This window comes from Hoplias malabaricus, chromosome 16 (assembly GCF_029633855.1).
Source record: "Hoplias malabaricus isolate fHopMal1 chromosome 16, fHopMal1.hap1, whole genome shotgun sequence".
NCBI classification, from domain to species: domain Eukaryota; kingdom Metazoa; phylum Chordata; class Actinopteri; order Characiformes; family Erythrinidae; genus Hoplias; species Hoplias malabaricus.
The window spans coordinates 22,544,317-22,559,186 of record NC_089815.1 but is presented as its reverse complement, the minus strand read 5'-3'; the positions used below and the strand labels follow the sequence as shown (position 1 = coordinate 22,559,186).

At 38.8% G+C, this 14,870-nt stretch overlaps 1 protein-coding gene across 9 annotated transcripts in view; it reads right to left on the bottom strand.

The window, feature by feature from the left end:
* The window catches only part of ptprc (protein tyrosine phosphatase receptor type C), a 68,687-nt gene extending 54,036 nt beyond the window's left edge, over positions 1–14,651 (bottom strand). For 7 of the 9 annotated variants that reach the window (XM_066648398.1, XM_066648394.1, XM_066648396.1 and 4 more), the window contains exon 1: positions 3,043–3,169. The gene's annotated coding sequence lies outside the window, so the exon portion shown is untranslated. Of the gene's footprint in view, positions 1–3,042; positions 3,170–13,893; positions 14,019–14,497 lie in introns of those variants that run through there. The other 2 variants (XM_066648390.1, XM_066648391.1) reach the window with 2 other exon arrangements.
* Positions 14,652–14,870: the final 219 nt, after the last annotated feature.

Sequence of the window (14,870 nt, the reverse complement as noted above, 5' to 3'; positions counted from 1 at the left end):
CTGGCACAAGGTGGTGTTGTGCTGTACAAGTGGACTAAACCTGAGCCACGCACATGACCTTTAAAAAATGGCAGTAGCATCCAACTGACTACAAGCTAGCACTGTTTAAAAAATATAACTTCTATAGCTCTATAGCCTAGCTGTTTTAGTGAGGCTGATGCGTTCACTCAAAGGAAGTTCAGAAATATTTCATCTGATAACACGTACCAGCTTCTCTATTTTTAATTATTCACCGCTTTATATATGTGAGGGGAGATAGGGGTGGAGTCAAAGTTTCCCAGCATGGGGACTGAAAGCAGCCAGTAAAAAATGGCCCACAACTCAGACGCAAGCAATTGTGTAGTACACCATGTTCTTTTTTTCTTTTTTTTCATTGCTCTCTGAAGATGCAGAATGTTGTTAGTTTAGCTTTCTACATTTTTATTGAACCAAAATCAGTCCGTACACTATTCTACAAAAAAAGGCACTGAGTCAAACTTGTTTACAGCAGAGATGAGAGGTACCAGTCGGCAGAAAATGTCTAAATCCTACCTCACAAACGACATTATTAAGAATACTTTGCCTTCTGCACTGTTTTATACTAATTTTGTGATGGGGTCTGGCCTATTTTTTAACTCAACTCATGGTGTGTAGGCAACTGCAGGTTGTAAAACAAAACCAACACCAAAAGGCAACTTTTGTTCCAAGATATACCAATAATTTCATAAAAGTAAATAAGAGGTCTAAACAAAAACGTACACAGATATAACCAACACGGTAATGAAATCAGTGTGTACCTGCAGTCAGTCAAATTAGAACTCTAACTGCCATTTGTTTGTCTCTCTAACATTTAATTGTGCAGAATTTTAGAAAAATTGGTGGAATTCCCCTGTAAGAGGAATTAAGCAGCAAAACAATCACAAACTGGAATATTTTCCCTACTTGGGTTCCTCTTAGTGTACGCAGGTGTTGCATTTATGAGGTTAGAATGACAGTAGAGCATCTCTCTCTCTCACACTCACACAGACACACACACACACACACCCAAATACATGCACGCACACACTTTTATCTATTCATCTTACATGATATCCTGTTGTTTCAGATTAACAATGAACGCCCAGACTCGTTTGACTACAGACATGCTTTTTTTGCAGACTAGATTGCTGCTTCATAATTGATATAATTGTACCTCCCCTGTGTAGTCATGAGACTTGACTGTTGTTTCACACTTACAAAGTGAAAAAATATGCCCAATGAGAAAGAGCAAAAACAGTGTTTTAGCACCCAAGAGTGATGACTTACATGCAAACTGAGCTTATACATGCACACACAAAACAAAATGCAGAAGTCAGAATGACAGTCCAACATCAGTATATGCTCCACGTATTTGAGGCTGTATGCAAAAGCCCCTTTGGTCAAAGACATGTTCTGTGAATTTAATTACACGCCTTCTACAGCACGCAGACACAAACCATGTATTTAGTCTAAGGGTATTAAGGGGGGGAAATAAGCTATATTTTCTATTTAAACTTTTTAATAAACCCAGAAAAATATTTTCTAGAAAAAGAGCATATTTAACATACTGTTTTCATTTAGAAAATTAACAAAACACGTGATTTGGTGAGGTTTACCCAAAGCTTGGCATAAAAATCTGAGGAAGCTTCTTCTATTAAGGACGGACATTAACTCTGAATTTTATGAAATTCACTTTTTTCCCAATTTCCCCTTTCCTTTGCTTTACAGTCATTTGTAGAAGTCATGTGACAGCATATCCACCCATCATGCAGATTGTTTGCATGTGCATGCTTATTTATTCTTTTCTTTCTTTAGACTTGCTTCTGCTAATGCTGGAGATGGGCCATCGTGAAGCGAAACAGTGACATCACAGGCAGTAGCGGTGGTTTCGTTTCCTCATGTAGCTTTCCTGCTAGATGAGAACATACAGTTTCTGTGTGTGTCACGCTCTTTGCAATGTGCACATTGTAATCAATCCTCAGCTTGTACTGTAAAAGGCCAGAGGATGATAATTAATACTGTGGTGGAAAAGTTCTAGCCAGAGTAATTATTACCAGAAAATGGCAGAGTTGGCTTAAATGGATTTATGATGGAGAAAAAAAACAGCATCACTCATTAACCCCAAGTGTAGCTTCATATTAGGTCTAAGCAACAATGTTCTGATGTAGGGAAGAAATTTACAACCTGTGCCACTGGATGGCAGTGTGTATCCATCTCTACTCTCAGTACCTCACTGACTCCCCTCTTTGCCACTGAAAATGACCTGTTCTTTTCATACACAATATAAGCCCAAAAGTAACAATACACTGCTTCTAAGTAATACATTCTGTTACTTTAAGGCGCACCCACTGCTGACACAATTGGCTGAGCTTATGTGATTTGAATAGAAAACTGGCCACACACAGGCCTAAGGTCACCATGGTGAATGCCACTTTTCAGCTAGAGGAGTACAAAGCCATGCAGCACTGCGCTGTGGAGCAGTGGAACTGATCTCTAGAGTGATGTATCTCCTTCCTTTTGGATGATATGGAGTGTGGTTTTTGATCAAGAAAATATTACCCAGTGTCATCTTGTGGTGCGAGGTCATCAAATCCAACAGTTTTCCAACATTAAGTATAAAGTTTTCAGAAAGAGTAAAGAGAGTAACTGCTGCATATGGGACACAACCTATCTATTAACACCAGTGAATGACTTCAGAAGAAGTCTGTGATGAACAAGTGTCTACAAACATTAAGAGAGTGGATAGCCAATGTGGAGTGGATTTATCCTCCAAGTCAAAAAGTGCATGAAACCATATTTTCAGTCACATTTTCCTGCTATGAAGCCTCTGTGTAAAGCAGTTCTGGATCCTGTACTGACTCACCAGTAATGTTTTCTGATGGTTAAACGAGTTTTAAAACTGTATGTGGGCAGGCTTTGCTTAACAATCTGTGTCTTGAAGTGAAAAACTATATTCAACCAGTAACACCCTGCCCTGGTCAGACACTTAAATAATCAACAATGTGAAATGTAGGTTTAAGAAAAGAAAAATGTCCATAAACTTACAAATCATCTTGGGTTTGACGTACTTTGTATTGAATGACAGCTTCCCATCAAGGACAGCACTAAGCTCCCCACTCCCCAATGCTCTGGGAAACAGGCCACATGAGTGTTTGCCTTCATTCGTCTTCACCTGAACACATATACATAGGGTTTACATCACAGACACCACAGGCCAAAAGTATGAAAATAGCCAGTAAAAGTTAAAACGTGTTTTATAATTAAGTACACAGAATAATCCAAAAAGTATTTTTTTAATATATATAACTGCTGCCATGGGCACTCCGATAATACTGTTCTTTGCATTAATGAGCAACTTTTGGTTCCCTAAATACATGTTTATTTTTAGAGACGTTTTGCAATTTAAAAATTTGAGAACAGAAGTTTCTAAGTGAAAATCACCAAGTTATATATAGAGATACGAGTTGGTATTTGACACAGTAACAGCTGAAGCATGTAGATAATGATGAGTCAGATGTATGTTAATATGTTATAGATAGATGTGTTAGGTGCCCAGTAAATTCTGGTAGTTTCTAAATCCATAGTGACCACTAGACTTTTTTATTGGTAGCTGAATACAAAACAAGCTAGCAGTGGGATAAATACTGGTATTTTATTAATATATGAGTTGACAGTAGTGTATAAATTGGTTGCTTATAAATATTAGAATTAGCAGTACGAAAAATAATAGTAGTACACACACACAAGTTAGCAGATTACATAGTAAATCACTGGTAAATTAAAGATATGTGAGTTAATAGCTTGGTAAATACTGGCATATATCAAACACAGAGTATACAAAGACTACAAAACAAATACTGGAAGCTTTATAAAGTTGACTATATAAACACTGGTGATAGAGGCACCATAGACTGGGTTGTGTGAACCCAGTATCTAGCCAGTTCGGTCTGAACATTGGCATTGTGTAATTATTTGTGGACACTAGATGATGTTAATAATGTTAATTCTTTGGGGTTATTAATGGGTTGGTTTTGCATGGCTTGCTTAGCATAAAGAATAAATACCAAAGCTACTTTTTTTATGCCTCTAATAGTAATGAAAGGTTTCCAAGACTGAGGGCTTATCCTTGTGTCCTGCTGTTTCTTATGTAGAATTGTTATTCCAAAGGGGGTGTTGCCAGGACACTGTCTTGAGGATGCATGTTTGGCAGGGGAGTGTTTCTTGTGGGGAATGAATGTAACAAACATATGCGTGTTCATTATGTAGCAGCAGCATAGCTGACCGCTAGAAACCTGGAAACCAAGAACACCTGTTCAAAAGCCTGCTTTCAAAACGTTTGCTGCGTGGCATGTACGAAAAAAATACAGATTGCAATTAAAATTCCACTTCGAGGGAAACAAGGGTGCAAGCCACTCGTTTGACAGCAAAGAGCCTGGTCTATTTCATGTGTTGAAAGAACAGAGCTGACCGCTGCCTAGTATCCTATTGTCTGCAACACTGGAGAGGTGAAGGAAGAATGGCGAGAGAGAGAGAAGGGGAGGGGGTGAGAGACATACATCACACATATAAAGAAAGACGTATGAAAGGTTGCAAACAGCATATGAATGCAGTTTGAACTAGACATCTATTTTTAAATATATACATACTGGGCTTATAGCTATATGGGCTTTGGCTTTTGTAGCACATTCCCAGGAGATACCTGTCTTCCGTCAAATACAGGCAGGTCCAGTTTTATTCTCTCACTCTGTCTCTCAGAGCCTTCCTGATGGAACAAACTGCCAGTCTTCAGCCTATAGCCTCTGTCTTTGCTTGACTATATTTTTATGGCATACACTTTCAGTGTTCAATTATTTGTAGCCATAGCAAGGAGTGATGGATTCTTTGGAGCTTACAGTGTGGACCATTAAGGTACAGAAAGTACAGTTTCTTTGGTAAAAATCTAAGAAATCTAATATTCCTGGTCAGTTGATGTTATAAGCTGAGGAATTCTTATCAGAATATGCATGTTTTAAAAGGCAATTCTGTAGTAAAAGCTTTTTATTTTACAAATCCCATTTCAAGAAAAGATGACATTTAGCAAAATTCAGTGAAACTAAATCTGTGGGTTGTTTTCTATTCTCTTGACCCTTTATTTTTCTAAGTCACAAATGTACAAGGAAAATGATTCACTGACCACTTTATATATAAAACCAACAAGTTGGCTGGTGAATCATTTTCTTTGTACATTTTTGTAAATATATATATATATATATATATTTAGAAATAAATATTGAAATTGATGTTTGCAACACAGTCCAAAAAGTTAAGATGGGAAAAATAAGAGTGAAATATTAGATATAAAACAAGGTGAATATGAAATGTACAAAAAAGTGCATTCAGCAAAATCAATAAAAAAAAACAGAGTTTATTACTTTTATCATCTACTGCACTTATTATTATGAAATGATTCAGGAACTCTGGAGACAAACCAGTACATGTAAGGTAAGGTTGGATGAGCGTGACCTTCGAGTCCTCAGATGACACCGCACAAGTAACTGTCATACTACAGTGATATATATATATATATATATATATAGCCACATGGACTTGATGTTACTTCAAAAAAACTATTGTCATTTAACAGAGTCCACCACTGCATTAAGAAATCCAGCCTGAAACTCTAATTATGCAAAGAGAAAGTTATACATCATCTCTATGTGTTACAGACTCAGCTCGGATGACCCAAAAACAGAAGAAACTTGCTGTGGTCAGAGGATTTTAGCTTGTTTTCATGAAAAAATATTTGAACTTGCTTTCATTACACTAACATACTATATTTTTCCAGATTAACATAATTATTCAGCCACAAACAGATGACTCCTCAAGTAATCAGCTTCAGAATTTGTAGCTTTTCATCAGAATGAGTTTTTTAGACTTAAAACCAGAAAATCTTGCACTAGATCCTGCTAGGACTAGAGAAGTGGGTATGTTCATGAAGCACATTATGATCATGAATCATATATATTATATGACATTGTTTTAACTATACAAACGTTCATGTTCACATCTCAAAGAACAGACAACAGTTTTTTTTAAACTAAAGGTAAGGAATAAACTATTATTGTATGTGGCATTTCTCTAAAAAGAGCTGTAGGCCCTGTTTCTATTTTAAAAAGTCATAATGCAACCCACTTTAACGACGAAATATCACTTCTGGCCATTCGTTAGCATCCAAGTGTTTTAAAGAGATGTATTTAAAGTACTAATCTTTAGAAAATCAATCAATTATACACAATATTTTTAACCAGATAGAATTATGAGCAGTCCTCAAACCAGAGAGGAGGAAACCAGTCCTTGTTATAATGACACTGGCTAGGAGCAATATCTTGGCCTTTGGTGGCTTGACCAGTGCAGACAAATAGAGCAATTTAAAGGTGATGTACAGTAGTTCGGCTTGACCACAGGAGCTCCCTGGGCTGCCCAGAGGGATTTGAAAAGAACCCACTACTGACCGCGTAGCAAGTGAGAGATGTAGCAGATCCAGGGGACCCAACGACCTAATGAGGATCTATGGCCTTCCCCAGATCCTGCTCACAGCCAAGCAGGATGGACACGTGCGTCTTTCATAATGACTGTACTGGTCAATGCTGACATTCATCAAGTTATAAACACATTCACAAAGTCATAATAACCAACTGTATAAAGGATTTCAGTGTATTCGTTCCACTACTGCCTTCTATGCCAACAGTGCTGTGCAAAAGTGAGAGACCAGTTTCCTGAAAAGCTGCCAGAAAATAACACATGCCTCAATATGACGTATCATTTTCTCTGAATATGCATCAGATTTTTCAGTATACTCATGTTTTCATGCTTTGCCCTTTCTTGGAAGTTTTCATTTCAGTTTTTAAAAAATGAGTATCTTGCAATGCCACAGAAATTCAGTGGTTGAAGTTGGTTGAATTTTCACACGGATAATCAACAACACAATCAATAATGCAGAGGTCTGGGTTCTGGTTTGGTCAGTCAACTTCCCTGAGAATATTAGCAGCTTCTTTTTCTTTGCTTCTTTTCTTTTTGTTGTTGTTGTTTATACTTTTTCTAAACATCCTAGTGTTAAGTTGTCTTCCCAGTGTGACAGAAATACCTGTGGAGAAAGGGGTTTGATGTCAAAGCACAAATACTTGAGAGTTTTATATGTCTAACAGATCTTAGACATCTGTTCGACATCGTTTTTGAATGCCAGGCTTCGGTACACATTTCCATTTATTTTGACACAGCAACGTAATCCAGTAGCACATTCACTGCTATTTTTATTATAACATACTTCAGCTATTGTCCTGGAGCCTCAACGTTGTCAGTAAACAACAAAATAAAAAATTATTCAAAAATTAGAGGCCAGCATTTTCTTCCATTGTTGTGTTGCCATCAATAAGGACATGTTCACAATTGAAGGCAAACCAAACAAGTGAAAATAATCCCATTTTATATCCAGAGAGGATCACATTAGTTGTCACGTAGTTTGTCACAGTAACAATGCTAGTGTGAGCCTCTGAAAACTAGAAGTGCCGCACCCTGAATGACTGAAAACCTCATGAACTCTGAACTGACTTGTCAAACTGATCTGCATGTTCAGTGATCTGACTTGAAATTTTGAAACCACATAAAAATGTAGCTTGAGTGGAAAAGTCAACTGCCAATCTGAACAATGCCAAAGTCCATAGCTTTGCCACTACTATGGCCACTCACTGATGAATCAGAACATATGCTACAACAGGTTAGATCCATTTTTACTTTTTCTATTATGCTGTCAGATGTAATTAAGTATATAATCCCACATATGGACAATAATTCTACAGAAAAACAGCATATCTGCTTTAGTGTTTAGAACACAGAATATTAATTCAGGAATATTTAGTTGTATTTAGTGCATGATAAAAAGAGGGTTAAATTGGCTATTCTGAGATACACAAAGTACTCCCATGAGGTGTGTCCTTTTGGAAATGTATAATTAAGTTGCACCCCAGAGACATGGCTCTCAGAGCTAACCACACAAGGGTGCTGCCTTTGTTCTGCTGATTGTGTTTGTCTGCAGCAGAGGAAATATAGTTGCACAAGGCTCAAACCAGTGAAGGCACAATGTCTGCCCACTCCTTCCTTTGCCCTGTGCAGTTATTAGAATCCAATTCTTACCAAATAAAGGCTTAATGTTACAGATGTGTATGAAAAACACTATTATTTTGAGAACGGGAATAGGAATTTGTAACACATTTTGCTTCAGAAAACAACATTAACATCTTCAAACACTATGACTGTTATAGGAACACTATGTAATATTTTTACTGTAACATTATAAATTCAAATCATTGTGATGCTTCACTGACCTGTAATGGGGAGAATAGAGTCTCTGGCATTGCTATTCTGGGCTCAGCACTGCAGAAACTGCACTGTGTAACTTTTGGAGGAGGTGAGAAAACCACCTTCCCCCTCCCGCTCCCTCTCCATTGAATTCAGTAGTGTTGTAAAAATCTATTAAACTAGAGAGAAACCCAGGAGGGGAAAAAATTAAAATCTTACATAGTGTTCCTTTAATAGATGAAAATACGGTAATATATTTAGTGGATAATGGCTTGGTCCTGCAGTATTTCATGTTTAAGTCATTCAGCGTAAATAAAATAGTTGTGTTTTGTAGAGAAACTTACTAACACTAATTTCTTTGGTGATAATTATAATTAAAATTTTTTTCCTAATGTTCATGGCATGTTTCAGATCTAGTTTCTATCACAACAGCTTTGACCAGTTCTTGACTCTCTAACATCCTCTATTCATTCATTCATTTTCTGTAACTGCTTATCCAGTTTAGGGTCACGGTGGGTCCAGAGCCTACCGAGAATCACTGGGCGCAAGGCAGGAATACACCCTGGAGGGGGCGCCAGTCCTTCACAGCTTGACACACACACACACACACACTCACATCTACGGACACTTCTGAGCCACCAATCCATCTACCAACGTGTTTTTGGACTGTGGGAGGAAACCAGAGCACCTGAAGGAAACCCACACGGACAAGGGGAGAACACACCAAACTCCTCACCCAGAGTGGGACTTGAACCCACAACCTCCAGGTCCCTGGAGCTGTGTGACTGCGACACCACCTGCTGCACACACATAAATATCTTATTAAAAATATATGAAGCAATTAAAAAAACACTTCACTGAAAGCTGGCTCTTTAAGAAGGCCTAAGAGGTTTTTCTATGGCACTGCTCCACATAACTTTATGCCACCTTTATAACGCAGTCACTTGACCAAGGGATCAAAGTATGGCTCCTTAGGATTTTAGAAGTTAAAACACTATAAGGGGCATCAACTGAAAACAACCTTTAAAAAAAATGTCCCCCTGCTGGCAGCCGTGTCTGTGCAATCTGAAAGATGAACGAATGCGATCATATTTTCTACACTGGCAAATCCTTCTCTCTCCCATGAGCCTGTTCCCTCACCTGCTAAAGCTCCCCACTTCATCCCCTGCCGCCGAATCTGCCTCCCCTCCAGGTTAACCCTGTGTGTCCAAGCTAATGAGGAGTTTCCGCAGCATTCTGAGCTCTAGGCTTGAGCTTCAGTTTCTCCAAACACCCCCCGCACCAATCCCAACCCCCAGCTTGGGGGTCCGAGGAGCGGGACAGCGGCCTGGAGTCCTGTGTCAGCCGCCGCTCCATCGCACATACATCATGCTGGTCATTAGCGAAGGATCAGGCTAGACCTTTGGCCAGTGCACCACTGGCGGCAGGCTGAGGAGGGCATAAAAAAAGTGGGGGCAAAAAAAAAGCCCAAGATCTGTCACTCATTGTCACTTAAAGTGAGAATTTATCAGGGGCCTCTGCCTGTGCGCCCATGAATAATGAATGCGCTTTCGGAGCTTTGCCATCGCGCCCGGGTACTAATGGGGCCGGAAAGCAATGGCAGAAGCTTCCTTTGTGCTGAGAGGCTGCTGGAGACGATGTGTGTGTGTGTGCATCGGGGGTCAGAATCAGACAGTGGCCAGGCCTAGGGTCTGCCGGCAGATTCACACTGAGAGTCCACCTTAGCTTCCGCTCGCTGAGCTCACACTGGGAACACCATTGCAGTGTGAACGTGAGAAGAATTCTCGCCCTTCTAGAAAAGTTCAGCACGCCATTTCTTTTTTCAGACTCATCTTAAGGAACTAGTCTTTCTTCTGCATTTATGCTCTATTTGTTAATAGCTTCTGTCAAAGTAGTTTAACATTCAGTTCCTTGCTACTGTAATAATATTGTATACATAGCTTCATTGTAGTTACATAATTACTGAGTTACAGAAAAACAATGCTTGAGTTTGACAACTGAAATATCTTGGCTGCTGTCTGAATGGGGAAGTCAATCAGCACAGAGGTTTACTACATATATGTATCTGCAGCAGGTTTTGGTACATTAATCTACAAAAACATAGATCTCGAGCATAACATAAAAAGGACATAGGTCCTTTACCATTAATAAGTCTCTATTTAACAGAATTTAAACTTGTAAAATGTGTTTCAGTCAAAGCTGTAATTTCCTGAAAAGGGTAGGGTCAATATTTGGCATTTTGCAGAGGTGGTTTCCTGCCTTTTTTCGCCTCAATTTGCACATTCTAAAGTGTATATATAACAAAACATATATAGATATGAAGAGAGAGAGAGAGAGAGAGAGAGAGAGAGAGAGAGAGAGAGAGGGAGGGAGAGAGGGAGAAACAAAGTGAGAGAGAGCTATTCAGCTTATAGCAGTTTCATCTATTTGCACTAAAGCTATAAGGACTGTGCCCTTGCTTTTTGAAAGAAGCAAAATGTTGGTCAGTCAATCAGAACAGTGGTAAGTCATAAAAAAAATACAAAACAAAACGCTAGTTTAACTATATGTCATGAAAATATATTAAACGTATTACCACAGTGGAGGGAAAAATGAAAGATACAGTCCTTCAAAACTGACTAAATTGCCCATGAGAACAAAAATGACCATAAATTTGCCTCAATATTTAAACTTGTTAAACCAATGGCAGAGTAACAGATGTGCAGAAGGAATAAGAGAGCAACCCTTCATCTCCAGTCTCCAGTATATGCAGCAGATTCAGGAAAGTCAGTGTCCAGCCTCATTTGACAGCTCTAGTAATTCACATAACCAGGGGAACAGATGGAGAGAATCAAGAAATTTCATAATCTATAAATTAATCATGGCATCCCAACACTACACTTTCGCTCCATGGCCTTGGGGGTAAATTAAAATGCGATCTATACAGAATGTGATTCTGAGTGCTGGATTGCAGGAAATATCATCAGAAAACTCAACGAAGCCACAGAGGCGAGCAAAATCATCAGAAAGCCTAGTGTCTCGGGGATGTTTGAAGGGATTTTTTTGTTTGGACTGTAAAGGACAACTCACTTCGCGAATTCATTCTCTAATATGTTGTAACTAAATGTAAGGCAGCCCTTACTAATAGAAAAGAGAGAGACTGAAGGGCTGAAACTCAGGCTTATACAGGCTGGTGTACTCTGAAAAAGCTTTGATCTGGTGGAAGATAGTTGGAGGGGTAAAAAAAAAAAAAAGAAAGAAAAAAGAAGACAAACAAACAAGGAAGACATTTCTGAGCTTCAGCCTGCACTTGCCTTTATGTCAGGGCTTGGAAAAAAGTTTCAGCTAATTACGAGCGAGCCCCTCCCCACTCCCGCACACACACTAACACCACAGAGATCTAGCATCCGTCACCATCTGAGGATGACAAAAGGCGAAGGGAGAGAAAGAGAGAGCGAGTGAGAAACAAACAAGCTCACAGAACAAGAGAAAAAAATGCCTTTTCTGCTAGGGGGCTCAAGTGACGGCGGGGCCTAATCAGTTGTGCATTTTTTCAGGGCGCGCCTTTAGCACTGCGTCGGTGGCACACGCTTCCTCTGATTAGCGAGCACAGGGACTCCCCCTGCTGAGCCCAATCCTTTCCCCTGGACCAATGGGGTCAGTCCTGGGCGAGTAAAGCCCAGCTCCAGCGCTGCCTTTATATTCGTGTCTTGTGCCCTCATTACAAAACTTGGAAAACGTGCGCCAGAGGTAACGCCACCCCGAGTGTGCCTGGAGGGGGCTCTGTTATGCGTGCCTAGTTTTAAGGGGCTGGAGGTGTTGGTGGTTGTGAGGGGGTTCTTGGGGTGAGATTGAAGGTTTGGAGGCACATCCAGTGACTGTGCCTCGGGGTCAGAGTGGAGGCGAGGAAGCATCTACTTCTGAGTGCACACAAACAAGCAGAGGACCGTCAGATCTCTTTCTCCTCTCCATCATGTGCTTTATTATGCTGATATTGCACCAAAAAGTGTAAACTAATTTCACCTTATTCATGCCACCAGAGAAATAGCGTGAAAAGGTTATGAGAAAAGGTAAAAGCCTTGCTTCCAAAACTTTGGTGGATTAAGGACCACATGGGTTCCAAAAAATGGAGCTGATGAGCTACAAAAAAGAGAGACAGATAATTGGATGTGTTAGTTTTAATGGACTTCTTCATGAAATGCAAAAAAAATTATTAATTTAATAATACATTTGGGAAAAATCGCCAGGACCCTAGTTGTAAATAGTTAATTATGACTCTGTATGCAAATATTGGCCTTTAAATGAATTCAAGGAATAATTCTCATTCATACATTTGCATAAATGCATATTACATGCATTTCACACTTGACTCCTGAAAATGTCATTAATAGTGGCACAATTTCTGGGATTTTAATTCCGGTTTGTACATTTATACATTAATAAACAACAATGACAAAATAAACAAAGAATACATGCGTGCGTCTCCATGAAACCCACTCTGAAGGCAAATACACTGACTTCTGACATCAGTTTGCTGGTACACTATCATACCTAATAACACAAAGGCAAAATATATATAAATATGCTCATATAATATAAGACATTTAAGTTATCACCTGTTTATACATTCACTTATTGGTTTTACTCCCAACCATAATGCTTGGAACAGGAATAAACCTGTTATGTTAAATATGCTAATGCTTAACTGATATTATAAAATGTGTATGAAAATTTAGAAACTACCCAGTAGCATCCATTTAGCAGTCTTAAGTTAACAGAGCTGGCTCTGTAGATGAGGTTAAGGGGCTGCAGTGCTTAACCAAGCAATGAACAGCTAACTTTGCTACTGTTTGAACCTTTGGTGACAATCCAATTACCTAACGATGGTGCAAACCATGTGCTGTTGTACATTTGCATATTCACATACATTTTAAAACTAGTAAACACAAAATAGGTGTTTTAATCTCTTTTTATGTCATGTTTTTTTCAGAACTGATTATAGGATGACTGGCTCCAGTGTTTTATTTTAGAGCTCAAGTGAAATTAGTCATTATCATACTACACTACTGAAATAAGTTTACATTAGAATAAGACAAAAACATATATTACCTATTACTATCTATTAATTTTAAAGTATGACTCCACTTAGTCTCGATGGCTTGTTTTGTTTCAAAGGCACATATAAAATAATGTTGAACTATCTTATCAGATGACTATCCCATAAAAGAAAATTTTAATTTCTTCCATCTGGCTCTCTCTCTACAGACATCCTAAGATGTGGCATAACAGATTTAAGAACTTTTATGCCAGATGTGAAAAACGCTGTTGAACAAATGCAGCAGATGAAAATGTAATATGTACGCTCTCACCGTCTGATTGTAGAACGCGTCTGATTATCTGGATGATTAAATGTATTGTCTGTAAGATTCTTACTGGAAGTGTGTGCATGTCCAATGTCTGCACATCAATGTTTTTCATTTTAAAATATAATAATAATTTTTAATAATATTTTAAATATTGTTAAATAACCCAACACTGTCCATATGACTGCACCAGTGTTGGGCATAGGTTCCATGTCCTTACCACAGAAGAGAGGGATTTGAAGACTTAAGGCCAACATTTCCCAGACTCATTGCTTCAGACTCCAGCGTTCAGCAAATGAATCCAAAGGGTGTAGAAAGGCTAAAGACATCGCTTCTCGTCAAATCCTGAGCAACAACAGAGCACACACATTTACACACCAGTTTAAAGCTTTTGAATACATTTAAGTTAAAATAAAGCAACAATTATCTTAAAATAATGCGTAATATACACCACTGGTAAACGAGTTTAGTCAAACGATTTGTGAGTAAAGAAAAAAAATGTTCGTTGGTATCTATATAACGGTTTAGTTTAATGGCGCTGTGGAATTTTCTCGGCCTTAGACCGTAGGTAAAACTCTGAAAACCGACATAAATATGCTTAATACATTTTTAAAACAGATAAGAACAAAAAATTACTAAAATGGATTCAAAAACTGATTATAAAATTATTATAAATAAAGCTAGTCGTATGAGAGACTACTCAGGACGTTGAAACGACGAATGTTTATGTCTTTTATTCCTGTTTGAGCTAAACATGAATTCAGTTTACATTCGGTTCAGTCTGAGGACACTCTCCACACACAACAGAAACGGTTATTCATTACCGTACGTTCGTTGTCGAGACTCTATCGCTATAGTCAGCTTCATCCGGGCATACGTGCGCGTTCATGTGAACTTGTATGCGAGTCAAGCGTGCGCGTTCACGGGGTTAGGGTTAGAGATAACCGTAACAGACGAAGGCTTCTGGTTTGTGTGTTTAAACTAGGATGACCAGACGTCATCTTTTACCCGGACGTGTCCTTGTTTTAGACTTAAAAAATGTCCGGGCGGAATTTCACAAAGGTCCGGCATTTTGTTTTTCTAGAGCTTATATAGAATTTCGAGAAGCGTTTCGTTCACAAGCTAGTCCCGCCCTCCCCTACTCCGATTGGTTCGCTTGAGTGAGAAGGGGGCGTGGTGAAGTAGCCTAAAATCTTC